This window comes from Micromys minutus, assembly GCF_963924665.1.
Source record: "Micromys minutus genome assembly, chromosome: 7".
Classification (NCBI taxonomy): Eukaryota; Metazoa; Chordata; class Mammalia; order Rodentia; family Muridae; genus Micromys; species Micromys minutus.
Genome location: NC_137976.1, coordinates 58,349,950 through 58,366,446, shown reverse-complemented (window position 1 = coordinate 58,366,446; position 16,497 = coordinate 58,349,950). Strand labels below are relative to the sequence as shown.

At 43.2% G+C, this 16,497-nt stretch overlaps 1 pseudogene across 1 annotated transcript; it reads left to right on the top strand.

Moving 5' to 3' along the window:
• Positions 1-12,252: 12,252 nt before the first annotated feature.
• On the top strand, positions 12,253-12,588 carry LOC308422642 (large ribosomal subunit protein uL29-like; annotated as a pseudogene). Its single transcript has one exon. The product of its transcript is annotated as a large ribosomal subunit protein uL29-like (transcript).
• Positions 12,589-16,497: the final 3,909 nt, after the last annotated feature.

The following is a 16,497-nucleotide window of genomic DNA, read 5'->3' as shown; positions in this document are numbered from 1 at the left end:
TGTGACTCTGTGACATAAAAGCTCCTCAAGTCAAGGGGCTGCTAGCCTCTCAGCAGGTTTGTTCTGCTTACTGCTCCTTCCCACTCTCTGTATCACATGCTCAACATCAGAAAATCAGGAAGATGAGCCTATCAGTCACTGCCAGAGAAACAAGCTCACACGGACCCTGCAGGGGGCCTCTCCCTTCTCTATCCTCCAAACCGTTGGCAAGTCCTACCCAAACAATTCAGTCCAGCAAAATCAAAGCACCGCACTATTGACACCAGGGTTGATGACTGTGAGCGGGAAGTGCAAAGGAAGTAAAAGGGCTCACCATGCCCCCAAGGAAACGCTAAATTTTGGTTAACATATACCTAAAACCTTTTGGGAATTTCTCCTTCTAAAAATGCGTAAAAACTCACTATTAAACCTGATAAATTTTTACTATTTATATACAAGCTTATCCAAGGTCATACAACAGATACATACTAGACAATTTGAATTAGCAATCTCTTGGTTCTTACTTTCTTTATTTCCCTTGTTTTTTTTTAAATCTAACTTTACATGTTTGTGTGCATGTGGGTGTGGGTGCATGTGTGTTGTGTGTCTGTCTGTCTGTCTGTCTGAGAGGACAACTTGAAGGAGTTGGTTCTCTCCATATACCACATGTATACTGTGATCACTATTTAGAAAGTCCTACACCCACTGAGCCATCTCACTAGCCTCTAAGTTCTTATTTCCAAAAACAAAAGAATCAGACAGAGGTGTAACTCTCACGATTTCTTATTGAGGAGGCTGAGGCTGGAAGAACACAAGACCCGCCTGGACTGAGACTGATTTCAAAACAACAACAACAACAATAATAATAATAATTTGCAGTAATTATTTTTAGCAGATGAATTATGTTGACATTTCTTAAAAATAATTAGCCATGTAGACAGTCCTGGCACCACAGGGGTCTTAAGATAGTGAACATCAGTGAGCTGGTGTTCCTGAAGGTCCATCAATTCTAGCCTTGTGTCACGTACAAATAAAGGGTAGTCAAAGACATCATGAAACATAAACCATATGCCCTCAAGAAGGAAAACATTAATAGACTTGGATGGAAGGTTTTCCCAAGCATGAGATGCACGCTTTTCTTTTTTCCCCACTGTGGATGAGCACAGAAACCACATGGGAATCAAGGGCTGAACAGCAGCTGTGAGACGTCCTCTCTCCACCATGTATCTTCCTACGCTTTTTGAACTTTTACCATTGTACTATATTACCTAACTTTTTAAAAGGCATTTTGAAATAATAGAGTGAAGAATAAATAAAACTGCTCTTGGAGTCTCCCACCATGGTATGAGAACTGTAAGCCACACAGAGGGAAACCATGCAACATAGTAATTCCCTGGAGTCCTAACTATACAACAGTAATTCCCTGGAGTCCTAACCATGCAACATAGTAATTCCCTGGAGTCCTAACCATGCTACATAGTAATTCCCTGGAGTTCCAACTCCCATCTACAGACAACATCCTGTAGCAAGACTTTGGCTACTTTGTGGGTTCTTCTTTCTTCCACCCTTCCAACTCCATAACACTAGATAGGGGGGGGGGGAGACTAGACAGAAAAGGGAGCAAACATCATCATTAGACTACTTCTTGCTGACTAGAGCATGGAGTTCCTTGAGGCAAGTTTGACCTTCACTAGCACACTTAATTTCTTCTTCTTGTTTCTTCTTTGCACCAGACAACTTAACAAACCAAAACCAATCAACAACATAGCCCATGCCCTGGGATGTAGAATTTCTATATACTCTGAAGTGTCCCCAGAATTACAAATGTCACACAATCACAGAAACTATCTGCAGCTGGCAAAATCATGCCCCTCCTAGAGCACAAGGCAAATCACGGTCAGCTGCTGTAGACAATCTGAAGCAGCTCCATATCTCACACCTGGGAGTAAAATGAAAGCACATTCCTATTTCTGACAAAAATTCTCACTACATCCAGCATGCCTCTTTGGAAGTTACTGACAACTCTTCTTCCCAGTAGAACCTGAGGAATCTGAATACATCAGAACTGCCTGGTCATCAGTGATCATCATAAGAAAGGATAAAGTGTCTAAACCACTAAAGTTTGGGGGATTTGTTATAGTATCATGGATAAGTCAGACAGGGGGCGGTGAATGCATGAAGAACAGGCAAAGTCACAGATAAGATAGGATCATGAAAAAGCTTTGCAAAATGGCTGTGCCTCATTTTATCAAGGAGACAAAGAGCACGGCTAGTCTATTTATCTACCTGTCTACTGATCTGAGAATTAGAATCCTGAAGACAGGGTTGTCACAGAGGGTGTCTAATTAGCATGCTTGCTTGAATTTTAAAAAGAAGGCAGACGGTCTCTGACAGGAAGTGAATACATCTGATTTGGCTGCTTGCTTTCATGAGACTTGTGTTTTCCAATCCATGTAAATCTACAGCTCCAAGATTTTGAAGAAAATATATTTAAAGCCTATATACAATATTCAACAGGCTAGAAAATATATTATTTGCAACTACTTAAACTTTATACTAAAAACAAGTTAAAGTGTGTGGAAGAGTACAGTTTTTAATATTCCTTGAGAATATACAGAAGTTCAAAACCCATACTCAACAGCATCACACCAAGGGATGGGAGAGCATGAGGCTCTAGGGAAAGAATTAAGAAGCAGTCTTTCTGTGAGTTGGCATGCCAGGATCCTGAGGATGAATCACCGATTGACCTGAGTTGCAGCTCAGAGGTACAGAATTTGCCTTACATTCATGAGCCTTGGATTTAATCTCCAGCATTTCCACTCCCATCCCTAAAACCTCACTTAAGTTGAAGATATAAAATGTAGAACCATATACAGGAACACTTTAGCCGAACTGTTGGGACCAGAAGTGTTTCTGGTTTTCATCTTTTAGGTTTTTCAGTATCTACGTAAAACTCACTAGGTGATCATCAAAATATTCCAAAATCCAAAACTTTAGGAGCATCCTTTTTTGTTTCAGGTTTTAGCTTGTTCAGCTTAGAGTTAATATTAAACTTTTTTTTTTTTGCTTTTTTTGGTAAGAAATTGGTAATATGTAGATTTAGATTGTTTATATTCACAAAACAAAACACTGGGAGTGCTCACACTACCTTGAGGAAGTTCCTTGGTAGATAGACAGAGGGTTATATAAAAATGCTTATAATATATTGAATTTTTAACAGTGTAAATGCATTATATTTGCATACATTTTACGTTCTCAAAGAAAAAAAAGTGTAGGTAAGATTTCAAAAACATGCAGAGTGCCAAAATAGCTCCCAAGAGACAAATGTTTGCCACATTTGCAGCAGTACATAATTCAAAGGATTGATATTCTGAACTTACAAGAATTTGCTAAAAACATAAAAGAAGATAGTAAGTATAAAATATAATGTATAAAAATCAGTAAATATATAAACAGATAATTCATAAATATGGAAATACAAATGTCTGAGGAAAACTATAACGAGGAAAAAAATCAAAGACAAAATAATAAGAGCAGGCCACATTTTACCAACAGCTTGACAAAACAAACAAAAATCCACAGTCACGCTGGAGAGTAAATTGATATAAGACTTTTAGATATCAGCTTGGCAGAACATGTTAACATTTGTAGGGTACATAGCCTTCATCCCAGCGATTCTACCTCTGAGACCCTCACCTACCATACGATCACACCTCTTCATACCACAACATACTCAGTCCATAAACAAAAACAGACAAAAAGGAAGAGTAATTCAGATTACTAAGAATAAATAGTTAAGAAAAACTATGATTGTCTACACTATATTTAGAAAGCTTTAACAAGGACGATTTAATGTGTTGTGACATGAAAGAATTTCTATGCTCTGTTCTGTGCGGAAGGATATGGTTTTCAAAATAAATGGCAATATCTGTATTAGTCTACTCTGTGAACATGCTCACACACGTGGGTGCACACACACACACAGAGTGTATATCTCAGCGTGCATCAAGAGCATTCTGATAGAATCTTCAAACGGGTGAGAGAAGTTCTCCCTGGGGGCGAGGGGATTCACTCTGACCTGTGCTTTACACACTCTTCTCATATAACTTTGTTACATAGCCATTTGTTACTTCGGTAGTTTTCACAGCATTTTAGGCTGACAAAAAGTAGAAACCCAAATCTTTTTTCCCTCAGGGCCAGGTGACAGTTTCCTTCTCCACTCCCCACTCACAGGATACAGAATGTGAGATGGTTTCAGACAGCCCCCAAGTTGGAATCACCTAGGTGGCTGTTAGACAAAGTTCCACTGGTATGTCAGACATTCGCCTTTCACCCCCTGCTTGGCTCCACAGCCTTTACTTGCCACAAGAATCCAGATGAGCATTCTGTGAACTTAAAGAGCATCAGCAGGAACCACAGCTCCTTTCAGGCTATTCATTTATCTGCAGCTTACTCTTAAGAGACTTGGTCTGTGAGAGCAGCATTGTTTCCTCTCAAGTCCTAGTCTGACCCAAGAAATGACCAGAGCAATGGTTCTTAGCCTTCATCATACTGTGATCCTTTAACACAGTTCCTCACGTGGTAACCCCCCAACCAAATTATTTCACTGCTACTTTATAACTGCAGTTGTGCCCCTGTTATAAATTGTAATGTAGATATCTGATATGCAGGGCATCTAATATGTGACCCCCTGAAGGGGTCGCGACCCACGGGTTGAGAACCACTGGCCTAAAGCTTCAAAACAATTCTGAGGTTACATTGGATGACAAAGAGGAAAGAGCAGCATGGTCCCTTCATGGCATCTGCCAGAAATAAGGTGCTGAAAGTCACAATGTGCGCTCTCTAGTGGAGCATCCCTGCCTTATGCTACAACCTTTGACTGACCCACATCCCTATTCACAGTGGAATATTCTGGGTGTGGGGAGCTGCAAGAGGTGGCAGGAGACACAGACTAGAAGAAGGTGCTCACTGATCGTGACGGTGTCTCCCATAGTACATTTGTCAACAGGCACTGTGAAAGGCGGGGAGTCCAGAGGAAGTAAAGGGCCTCTCAGGGTAGATGTAGCTCCAAACAGATGCAGATGGATAACTGCAAACATAGGGGTGCAATGCTAGCCTGAGGTAAGCCCTGAGCCTGAGTCCCATCTGTCATATTTTACTGTTATTTATTTCAAAGACTCAACAACTGTACCCACATAAGAGCATGTCTTTCACAAGTTTGAAATTTCCAAGTACCCTGTTGAGAATCTGCTCATCTTCCCTATCTTTATAACCAAAAACAGAAAGAAAGAAAGAAAAAACTCAAAGCCAAAAAATCCCCAGACCTTCATGTGTTGTAACTAAAAACACTCAGTAAACAAAGCCAGTCCTTGGGCTCCCTTGGGGAGTAATTGTCTAAGAATGCTTCTTTTCTTTCGGCCGGTGAAAGAAAAAGGCACAGACGTACTAAGACTGTGCGGAGCGCATCTTGAAAACATTAATTTTTCCAAACACCAATGTGCAGCTCACGTGCTATTCCAGAGCAGGCAGCGACAGGCAGTAAGCAGCATGCTGAAGACACCAGCTTTGCAGACTTTGCTGCTGGCACACACAGCCTCTGAGGAAGTGGTTACAGTGAGCGCCTGGGTACAGGATAGAAATGTATAAGGAATATGGCCACCATGACTTGTCACGTGACCCTGAAGACTTGGGGTTGAGCCATTAGTTCTTAAGTGGGTAGAGAAAAGTCAGAATCAATACTTCATCTCTATTCCTGGCCAATCACTCAGGGCAAAGTTGTCAATCAACCATCTGTTCTTCTTCACCCAGCCCTTAAGATGGGCAGCCTCAGAAATCATCCCAGGGGATGGGAGCCATTCTTGTAGCTCCAGGTCAGCTCACAAGGGATGAGACAAAGCAAAGTCACCCACTGAAGCAAGGGAGAGAAGACGCAACAGTAGGAACAGGCCAAAGGCTCAGTGTCAACTAGACACCCTCAAAGTTGACTGCTACCACCAAAACCCAGTCATTTCTAATTGCAGGCCAAGATTCCCATGGGGGAATACAGAGAGGGGTGGGGTGACAGACAGACAGAAATACACACATACACACAGGAGGTGGGGACAGAGATAGAGAGACAGAGAGATGGACACTGGCTGACTTATGCTTTATCACTCACTACCTTGACTCTGGAGACAACCACTCTCACATGCCAACGCCACCACCCATAGTCACATGATATCGGTCAAATCACTCCATGTGTCTCTATCATCTATGCCTCTGCTTTTGCACAAAGTAAGAAGGATGTTAGTAACACTTAACCAAGTTAATAAATATATTAGTATACCCGACCCAGCAGGTACTGCGCATGAGCATAAGATTGTGACGGTCACGATGCTGTTGTCAGCTTTTCCGTCCCATACTAAGCTGTCTCTTCCCTTTGGACCACTGCGTATGTTCACCACAGGCTTCAGAAGGTTGCCCCTGCTCTGCCTTCATCTAACTCTCCAGGCCCATAGGAAACCTTCTCTGGTCCACTCAGTTGAGCACACAGTGGTCCTCACCCTGAATACCCACAGGACCATATGACATTTAAGCTCTCTCTGTGTCCTTCTGTCCAACCAGCTCCTTCCTGTTCATTGTCCTATGTCACATGTCTGGCTGAGAAAACTCTTTGAAAGGACAAATAGACAATGAATGAGGAGCAGCTCCCAATTGTTCAGCAAGCATTTACGATATAGCCACGTACTCTGAATCACATCCTGAACCAGGACAGAGGATACCGGAGTGGCTGCTAACCAAGCTCTTGGCTACATTAACAGTCTGCCCTGCAGCAACTCAAGATTTAAGTGGGTTGCCGGGGATGGAACAGTTAGACAGGGGCAAGCTGATCCTGGGTCATTCAACCTGCCTTGGAACACCCTTGGGGCACCAGGGCTGGGGATATGGAAAGAGGTAGGAAGCATCGAGCTTTAGAACTTAATATTCAGTATCATCCTTGAGCTGACAATGTTGCTTCTTAGGTTCTGCCCCAGGCCTCCATCTGTGCCGTCCCATCCCCCATACAGATGGGACCCTACTCCTATAACATGAAGCAGTTCCTGGATTTCTCAGCCACTCAGAGTGACCAATCCCTTGCCAGGGCTTCAGTGAGATCCTGAAGTAGTGCAAATACAGCCACAGTCTAAGGTCCTTGCCCTGTAGAGTCCTGGGCAGTGACTTTGCACTTAATCTAACCCCTTAACAACAGCCAGACCATGAGGAGAATGTACCTGGAACTGGGAGTAAGGGGGCAATTACTCACCCCATAGATAAACACAAGATATAAATACACAATTAAAGAGTCTATTTTAGGGGGAAAGGATAAAAGTAGGAGTGGAATGGCCCAGACCAAAGCAAGAGGTCAAGCAGATAGAATCTTTCAGAGAAAGGAATGCAGGTTTGTCTAGGGTGGGTTTGTTTAACTTGAACTAAGCAGCTGAAACCTTGACTCTGTTTGTCATTTCTACATTTGAGTGGGCAGGGGTGTGGAAAAGGTGGCCCTTTCCTTATAAGGGCAGTTTAATCAAGTATGGGCCCAGCTTATCCAAGAGAAACTCTGGCTAGTTCCTTGCACCCTGGCTGCTTCTGGGGATGCATTGCTTCTGGGGATGCATTGCTCAGGAAGAACATTTCAGACTGCAAAGGGACAACAGTCCATGCCTCATGTCACTTCTTCTGTTCCGCAGGGCTCGCCTGTTTTTAGGTTTGAGTTTGTTTGCTGGTTGTTTGGTCTTAGGTTTGTTTTTTTTTTATTATTATTAACTTTGTTTAAATTAAGTAAAAAGAAATAGCAAGAGATTTCATTTTGTCCGTTTGGGTTTTGCTTTGTTTTAAATCTTGTTTCTTCGGGATTTTTTGCCTTTGAATCAGAACAGACAACCACCATTCTACCCCAAATAAGACTACCTGTGGGATTCTGAACCTGGCCAAAACTCTGCCTGGAACATTTCCTAAGCTCAGTTAAGGAAAAAGGCAACTTACTTCTAGCAGCAGAAAAACCAAAGTAACTTTTTTCTTGGCAAATGCATCATAGATATTGAAGTTATGCTTTCCATCTTAGTTGTTCTAAAAATAAAGGAACCCTATATCTTCAATGAAAGTCCAGAAGGGTAGTGGTATCTCAATCTAGGGATCACTGGAACTATGGGGCACATCACCCTGCTGGTACAAATCACCTACTACTCCAGGACTCAGGTTCTATCATCAGATGAGTTCGAAGACCATCCATAACATTGTAACAAGTTCCAACAGTGGGCAAAAGTGAGCTGGGAACTGCCCCTAATTTCCCCTTCCTCTTCTAGGTAATACAGAGCAACCCAGTAAGGCCTGTAGCTGAAAAAACACCCCATTACCTTGTTCACATGTTCATATGTTCACATATGAGAATGACTGTCTGCAACTGTACAAACATAAATGCCAGCCTGGTGGGTGTGTCTGTGTGAATACACCCAATATACCTGTGTGTAGTGTCAGCATTTGGACATTGAAAACAAGAACTTTGAGTGTATCAGGAAGTCAGCCTTATCTCATCCATCAGCTTCCTTCACAGACAGCTAGACAAGGGGTACACAGGTAAGAAGAACAATCAGGAATAAACAGTTATTCCTTCCTGGTACTTTTGGGACTGAATGCATTCTAAGATGGAAGTACATAACACACTGCTCATTGAATAGTTACCAGGACCTACTTTGAATGACACTCGCCTTGTGGCGATGTGTGATGTTCACAGGCCCAAGACAGTGGACAGGAGAATGTTGCAGAACATGTATCTGGATCTCTGCTAAGCCCTTGGCAAATGTCCTCCAAGACAAATTTGTAAATAAGATTGTAAAAACTGAGTAAGGGTACAGTTGAGAGGAATCATTGCAAATGAATTGTAAGACCCAAGGGCTTTTATTAAGAGAAACACTTTGTATGGAACAGGGTTCTCTGGTGATGGCCGCAAACACCACAGCACTGCCCCCTCAACTGTTTGTTTAGCTTCTTTAAAAATGTTATTTGCTCGGATAAAGAGACCAAAGATCATGCTTATAATACAGACAGATGATACAAACCTGGTTATAGTGAACTCAATACTATGACAAGTGACCAAGATAAAGACATAGACTCTCAGTGAATTTAAACACCTGGACAAAATTAATAGAGGCAAACCTTGTCTGGATATCTTACCTTTTAAAAAGAATGTATATCTCGTGCTGAAAGCCATCCTCACCTTTTGTGTTTACCTTACTGAAAGGCTGTGCACAAGACGCACGCTGAACAGGAAGGCTTCTAGGATGCGACGTCAGACTTGCCAAAGCAATTACGGAATGTCTGCACTAAGAAAACTATAACCACGCAGGATATTTTCAGAGCATGTTACATGAGGAAAAGATGAGAGATGTAAAACATGATATGGTAACCTCGGACTGGTCGGCATAAGCTATATGCAAATGCACACTGATACCCACAGGGTTTCCCAGTCACGGGAGGCCTACTCCCAGACAGAGCCTCAGTTTGCATTCACTGCAAGAGAATTATGGTTTTGCTAGTAATAGCTGAAATTCTGAATGTGGGTTAACTGTATAATTACAGTTTTTCCAAGTCTTATTTTTATCCACAGGGGAAAAGTTAAAAAATACAGAAGATTGTACAAATCCTTTGTCTTTCCATTATTCCAAGTTCAACACTATGGAAAGTTAGCAAAAGTGCTAACTTGTGGTACAGAGAGTGTCCCAGAAGTCTAGACAGCCTGTGAATACCAGGGAGTCACTACACTGATGACCGTGGAGAGCTGAGCTGGGTCCAATTAGGCTGGGGCACCAACAACGTGACAGCAGGAAACAAATGGCCACGAGGAGTTCGGGAAAGCTTCGCCTAGTGATGATTGACAGGATTGTCACTGTTTAACCTCAAGACAAGACTGCAGGTACAACCAGGTCCCTTTGAATATTTGAAGGGTTATGTAGATAAGGCAGAGTAAACATTTTTAAGGCAGTTGACTTATCATAGAAATTTCCAGAGGTAAAATGCTAGAACAAATAAATAAAAATGATATTTTCCTTTAAAATATTTTTCTATATTTTCTTTATATATAGATACATATGTATTTATATTTAAAAAAAAACATTTTAACTGAAAGAATACATGGTAACAAAATAGTGAAAAATCAAGAGTTCCCTGTCATTGTATTAGAGTAAAAAAATGTAAAACAGAGCATGTTGGCTTCATTTCAAATAAATCCATACAATTTTTAAGATATCTAACTTTTCTAATATTCTGTGATCCATTCAGGGACAGAATTGATTTTCCATTCAGTTCCAAATCCCTAGTGGTATTCTCTGCCACCAGGTGGCAGCAGATGCCTTGGACGCTGGGTTCTATATGTTAGGTGTGGCCAAAAATAAATCAGCAGTTTCCAACAGTTAAGAAAGGGGTGTGGGAGAAATCCCCAAGTAGCTTCCTTCAAAAGAACAAGTAAACATAACTTAAAAAGTATTTCTATTATTATACAACAATACCTTTTTATTTCTTTTTCAGACAGTCTTTGTAAGCCTAGGTTAACCTAGAATTTACTGTATGATCAGGCTGGCCTTCAGACTCATGGAGAACATCCTGCCTCAGCCTCCAAGTGCTAGAATTACAGCACACACTATCATGTCTGGGTTTTACATGTGCTTCTTGATCTCTGAATTCTTCTTGGATTAAAAAACAAACAAACAAACAAACTTGCTTCCTCTGCAGCTGCACATCATATCTATTACCATAATCTCTCAGCCAGACCCAAAGAACCTTTCAATAGTCAGAGAACCACTCCAGCCATTTCCTGCTTTCAGCTTCCCTGCCCAACATCTACACAGGTGAAGCTACAGAATAAGCAGGAAACATACAAAAATAGTGGACCTCACCCTAAGGACATCAAAGAGTATCATTATCACTTTCTAAGTGCACTACAATTCTCCCCTACCCTAGTCTCAATGAAAGGAATTAAGCCCCCTGCTTTACCCTGCTCTGGCCTTGGCTCTCTGCTTTGTTGTTTAAACTCTGCATACAATCAATAGCCCTTTTCCAAGTCCCAACCAAAGACAGAAAAATCTGGAACTCACAAAGTGTTTTGAATAAGGGCATGTAAGTAGACAGAAATAAATAAGATCTGTCGAACCAACATTAAAGCAGTTAAATCAGGGTTAATTGTGGTCTTCAGTCAAGATGCTGTTGACTGTTCTAGTCTCAGGTCAAATAGTCCTTCTGCCAGAAGCCCTTGAGATATTAAGGGCATGTTCAGTTCCTCTGCAAAGTGCCAGACATACACTCTGTACCTCTCTGTGTCATACTTCTGCATCTGCCCTGTCACCAACCTGCCACACATGCTTTGTTTCCCTGTTACAATGCAGCACCCACAAAGGCCTGAACTAATGCATGAGTGCCCAGCATCCATGAAACTATTTTTTATGTGTATAAGTATTTTGTTTGGCTGTATGTCTGTGCATGCTTTGTGCCCACAGAGGGCAGAACGGATGGGACATCAGATCCTCTGTTACTGGAATTACAGAGAGAGAGAGAGAGGGTTGTGAGCCACCATGTGGTTGCTAGGGATCAAATCCAGGTCCTCTAGACGAATAGCCAGTGCTCTTAAACACTGAGTCATCTCTCCAGCCCCAGTGAGACGATTTTTTATAGAGAGGCGTTATCAATAAATCATCAATATGGTGCCAAATCCAGGCAGCCAGTCCACTGAGAGTAACATCCATTTTACAAGCATTTCCTGAGTGTCTGTAGAGCTCTGTATGGCACAGGGGAGGTCAAACCTGCATCCTGTTCTCAGAGAGCTCAAACTGAGACAGAAAATGAAAGCAAGAACACAAACATCCATGCATCAAAGTATGCCCAAGAGCAAAGTCGGGCATGGTGGGTGCATACATGTAATTCCAGAATTTGGAAAATAGAGCCAAGGGGATCAGGAGTTCAAGGTCAAATTCAGATACAAAGAATCTGAAGTGGGTCGGTTTGAGATTTGGTCTCAAAAACAAAACAACAATAACAAATGTGTATATCAGAGGATGGAAAACCAAAAGTCACCAATAGCTATGTGCAAGCGGTTGCCATATGGGATAGGTAATAGCCACAAGATCCCTGACTTGCTCTTTTAATTGAGTGGTAGTATGTGCCATGCCAAGTGATTTACAGAGATCATCACATTTGCACCTCAAAATGATCCTATGGGAAAATCTTCCCAGCATAGTTACAAATCTCAAAGCCATGAACAACGCAGCAATGGCCGAGATTAAGGCTCGGGACCTGCGTGGCAAGAAGAAGGAGGAGCTGTTGAAACAACTGGACAATCTGAAGGTGGAACTGTCCCAGCTTCACGTCTCCAAAGTGACAGGCGGCGCTGCATCCAAGCTCTCCAAGATATGAGTCATACGCAAATCCATTGCCCGTGTCCTCAGGAAATTCTACAAGGGAAAGAAGTACAAGCCCCTGGACCTTCGACCCAAGACTAGAGCCATGTGCCGCCGGCTCACCAAGCACGAGGAGAAGCTGAAGACCTAGAAGCAGCAGCGGAAAGAGTGGCTGTACCCACTGCGCAAGCGCACAGTCAAGGCCTGAGACAGTGACAATAAAGTGCAAACTGACTGGCAAAAAAAAAAAAGCTCAGCAAAGTCAGGGGAACTATCCCAGACAGCACGAGCCTCTACCTGGCAGCGTTGGATATGCAAGCAACCAGCCTGATGAACAGGGCAGCCACACCGTAGCACTTGAGAATCTAGGATGCCGGCCGGGTTGGAGCGCTGCTACCTCACTAAGGAGAGCACTCCAAGACTGACGCTCATACTTGCAATTGCCTCATGGCTGTGTCATGAGACTCCTGAACAGAGAACATGGCAGCGGGGCAAGAAAAGGGCTTCAGAACTGAGGAATTCCAAAGAAAGGGTAGAGATGATCAAGAGTGATCCCAAAGTGTGTTTCTGAGTGTCACAAGCTTGTCATGAAAAGAGGGATGAGGGAACAGATACATTATATCCTCAGGAGCTCCAAGCCAGCCCTTCCCCATTCCCACCTCCCTAAGCATTTTTTCCATCTACAGGAGCCTTCTCATCCCTAGCTGTCTCCGATCACTCACAAAAGCAGAGAAGCAGTAATGGCGCAGGGGTCTTTACAACAATGAATATTTCAGATCTACACTCCCCTGGCCAGCACAGCCAACACAGACAATGCCTAGTCAGAGGCCCGAGGAAGGAATCCTCCTTCAGCAACCCACTAGCCTTGGACTAGAAGCTCAGTTTCTCTGGATCTGTTTTGTTTTATCTGTAAAAAATCTGAGTTTGGGTCAGAATGAAAAGTTGCAAGCTGGAGATATGTGAGCCAAACTCATCCACGAATAGGCTGTTTCATCAGCATAATGCACTTTAACTGAATTGACATCCATACTTAAAAACCTGGCCACTTTGCAAAGAAAGAGTCTATCTGCAGCCCTTTCTGGAAGCACCTACAGTAGGAAGGACCCCACATTCCTACATGTCTTGCATCAGCTGAAACCAACAAGTACCTACTGTTCCTCTCAGGTGTGGTACCACCCTTTAGTTTACCATAGAACCCCCCACCCCACCCCTCAACTCATGCTGTAGATCAGACTGGCCTCAGAGATCTGCCCGTGCCTGCCTCTGCCTCCCGAGTGCTAGGGGCATGCACTCCCAACACCCAGCCATTGTGGGACATTCTAATCAGTACACCTAAGGTATGTCCCCAACAGGCAAATGTGTTCATAGCCCCTGGAGAAGATCATTTAAAACACCAACACTGTAAGGCTCAGGAATGATGGGCAGGAAACTAAAGTACAGAGGAATAACAGCAAATTCTCCACGGCAGGGGATGTAGGCTGCTCAGAGGAGCTGCAGGCTTCCACTGCAACTGATAAAGATTCACTCACAAGTGTATCAGGCCTGCCCAATCTCCCCCCAACATACACCCCACCAAGGAGGCACAAGGCCAGATGACATCAGCCTTGGACACAGTCGGAGAAACCCCATCATGAAGCAATTTGTTCCCCCAGCCACTCTAATTTAACAATTAGCTTAACAACCCTGGGCAGGCACTTGCTGCAGGAGCAGGAAGTGATTCTGATCAGTGTCAGCTTCAGTCTGGAAAGGGACTCCGCCCCTTCCCCAACCCCACTGCCCTTGCTTCACAAGATCCTCATCTCCTTACTCAGACATACTCTAGATATCTCCAAAGATATTTAGACTAATTATCCTTAAGACTCTGGTTAGCTGTCCCTGTGCCACTGAAGCCATACTCTCTAAGTCTGTCCTGTAGAATTTTGACCTAACCCAGGAAACATATTGGGCCAGAATGCTCAGCTCAAATGCTCACTTCTGTGGTTCTTTGAGGGTAGAGGTTCTAGAGGGAACCCTACAAGTAGATAATGCTATAGAGAGAGGGGCACAGCAACAGGACTGGCAGCTTGGGACATCCTAGGTACACAGCCTACCAGAGGATAAACCTCGGAGCTGAGCTCACACTGACCTAGACAGCACACTTAGCACCCTTTGCATCATCAGAGGACCTCTGGGGGAGCTCACGACACTCCCTGTCTCAGCTGGATCTGCACTTAGCCCCAAGACCTTTTTCAAGCTGCACCCTAAACCCAAATGTCAAGTGTCAGAGAGAGACAGATGGAGATGTTGTAAAGCAGAAATCTAAACAGAAAAGTTGATAATGTCATGAGTCCACAGTAACCTGGAGGCTATTTTAAAATACAGAATTCTAGGATAGATGGGGTTAGGCCAAAGCCTAAAATAGCAGACCCTCAAAGAGGAGAGCATCACCATGTGACTAGGTAGACACTTCAAAGAGGAGGAAGGAATGACGTGTAAAAATGAAACAACAGCCCAGGAAATTAACCAGGTCAATGATAAAACTAAGGGTGCCCAATGCCGTACAAGGATCTTTTAATTCCGTCAAAGGGAGATGGTGGGGCAGAACCAGATGGTGACGCTCTGGTTCAAGGCATATCCTAGAGAATGAATGGTCCTTCTCAACTTACCCTCCACATTAGGCAAGAGAAGCTGGTGTTGAGCCTGTAACCAGTGTGGAACCTGACTGACAAGTGAGCCGTAAATAAGTCACCAGGACCACATGGCATCTGCCTGAGTCCTGAAGGAATTCAAGGGTGAAATTGCAGAGCTGATGCCAAAACATGTAACCTCTGATTACAAAGTCGCCCATGCTTGCCACTGGCAACGTGCCCATGCAGTTCATTCATAAGAAAAAAAGGGCGTGAAGCCTCATCTTCATACTCAGCAAGTAGACAGAGAAGGTACTCAGAAGAGACCTAGGCATCTGAGCACGCACACCACTTACAGCTACGGTTCTCAACCTTCCTAACACTGCTGAGACCCATTAATACATTTCCTTGTGTTGTGGTGACCCCCCTAAACATAAAATCGTTTCCGTTGCTACTTCATCACTGTAATTTTGCTACTGTTACGAATAGTTACATAAGTATCCTTGCTTTCTGGTAGTCTGGGGTGACCTCTGTGAAAGGGTGTGGTGACTCCAAGGGGCCGAGACCCACGGTTGAGAACCACTGACTTAGAGGAACATGTGTAATACAACACGAGTTCTTGAAGAAGTAAGCACACGTGTGGATTAGGATCCGTGGGAGTCGTCCCCCTGTGCTTTTAGGAAGCTATTGACAAAATGCTATAATAAACACCTTTTAGGTTTAATATTCATGAATTTTTTTAAGGTAATTGACCTTCAAATTCTGGTAACTGAGACCAGAAGCAATGAGAGATAATAAATGTGGGGATAAAAGGGAAATGGAAGGAAAGAAGAGATTATATATTTAAAAGGTATTAACGAGTCATAGCAACCAGTTCTAATCTACTATACGGGCCACATTCGCCATCAGGTAAAAAAAGGGTGGGGGGATACTGCCCCTAATTAGTGATCAAACAAGGTTGCTGTCATGAGAACGAACCCTGAGATGTGCAGGATGACAAAGAGTGGGAACTACAGGTTGTTCTCTTCCAGGCTGAAAGGACAGGACAGTCGCTTCGTTCTCTAAGAGGTTTCGGTGTGACGGCCTCCCCACCGCCGCATTACAGTTCCTAAAGTCTCCTCTCCAGATGGCTCTATTCCTTCCACTTGTGATCATGAGTCATAGAACCTGTACATGCATGGAAAATGGGAACCAATCCCAAAGCAAAACTTCTTGAAAACTGTCAGGGAGACTGTCCATCAGTGAGGTCCACCACGGGTGGCCTTCCTTCATTGCAGTACCCATCCAGTTCACAGAACACCGATGTTGTATATCAAGATGTTCCCAGGAAACTCAGTAGGATGCTATCAACCAAGGATTCTAAACAACAGAAAAAGTGGATTTACCTATTTGTTTATATTAAGTAGTTATTGCTTCCCTATCTTAGGCATGCAGCAGAGAGTTGAGACCTCACATAGACCATCTTTGTCTCCAAGTTCCCTAGACGCCCCTATCCCAACTACCTATGCGAC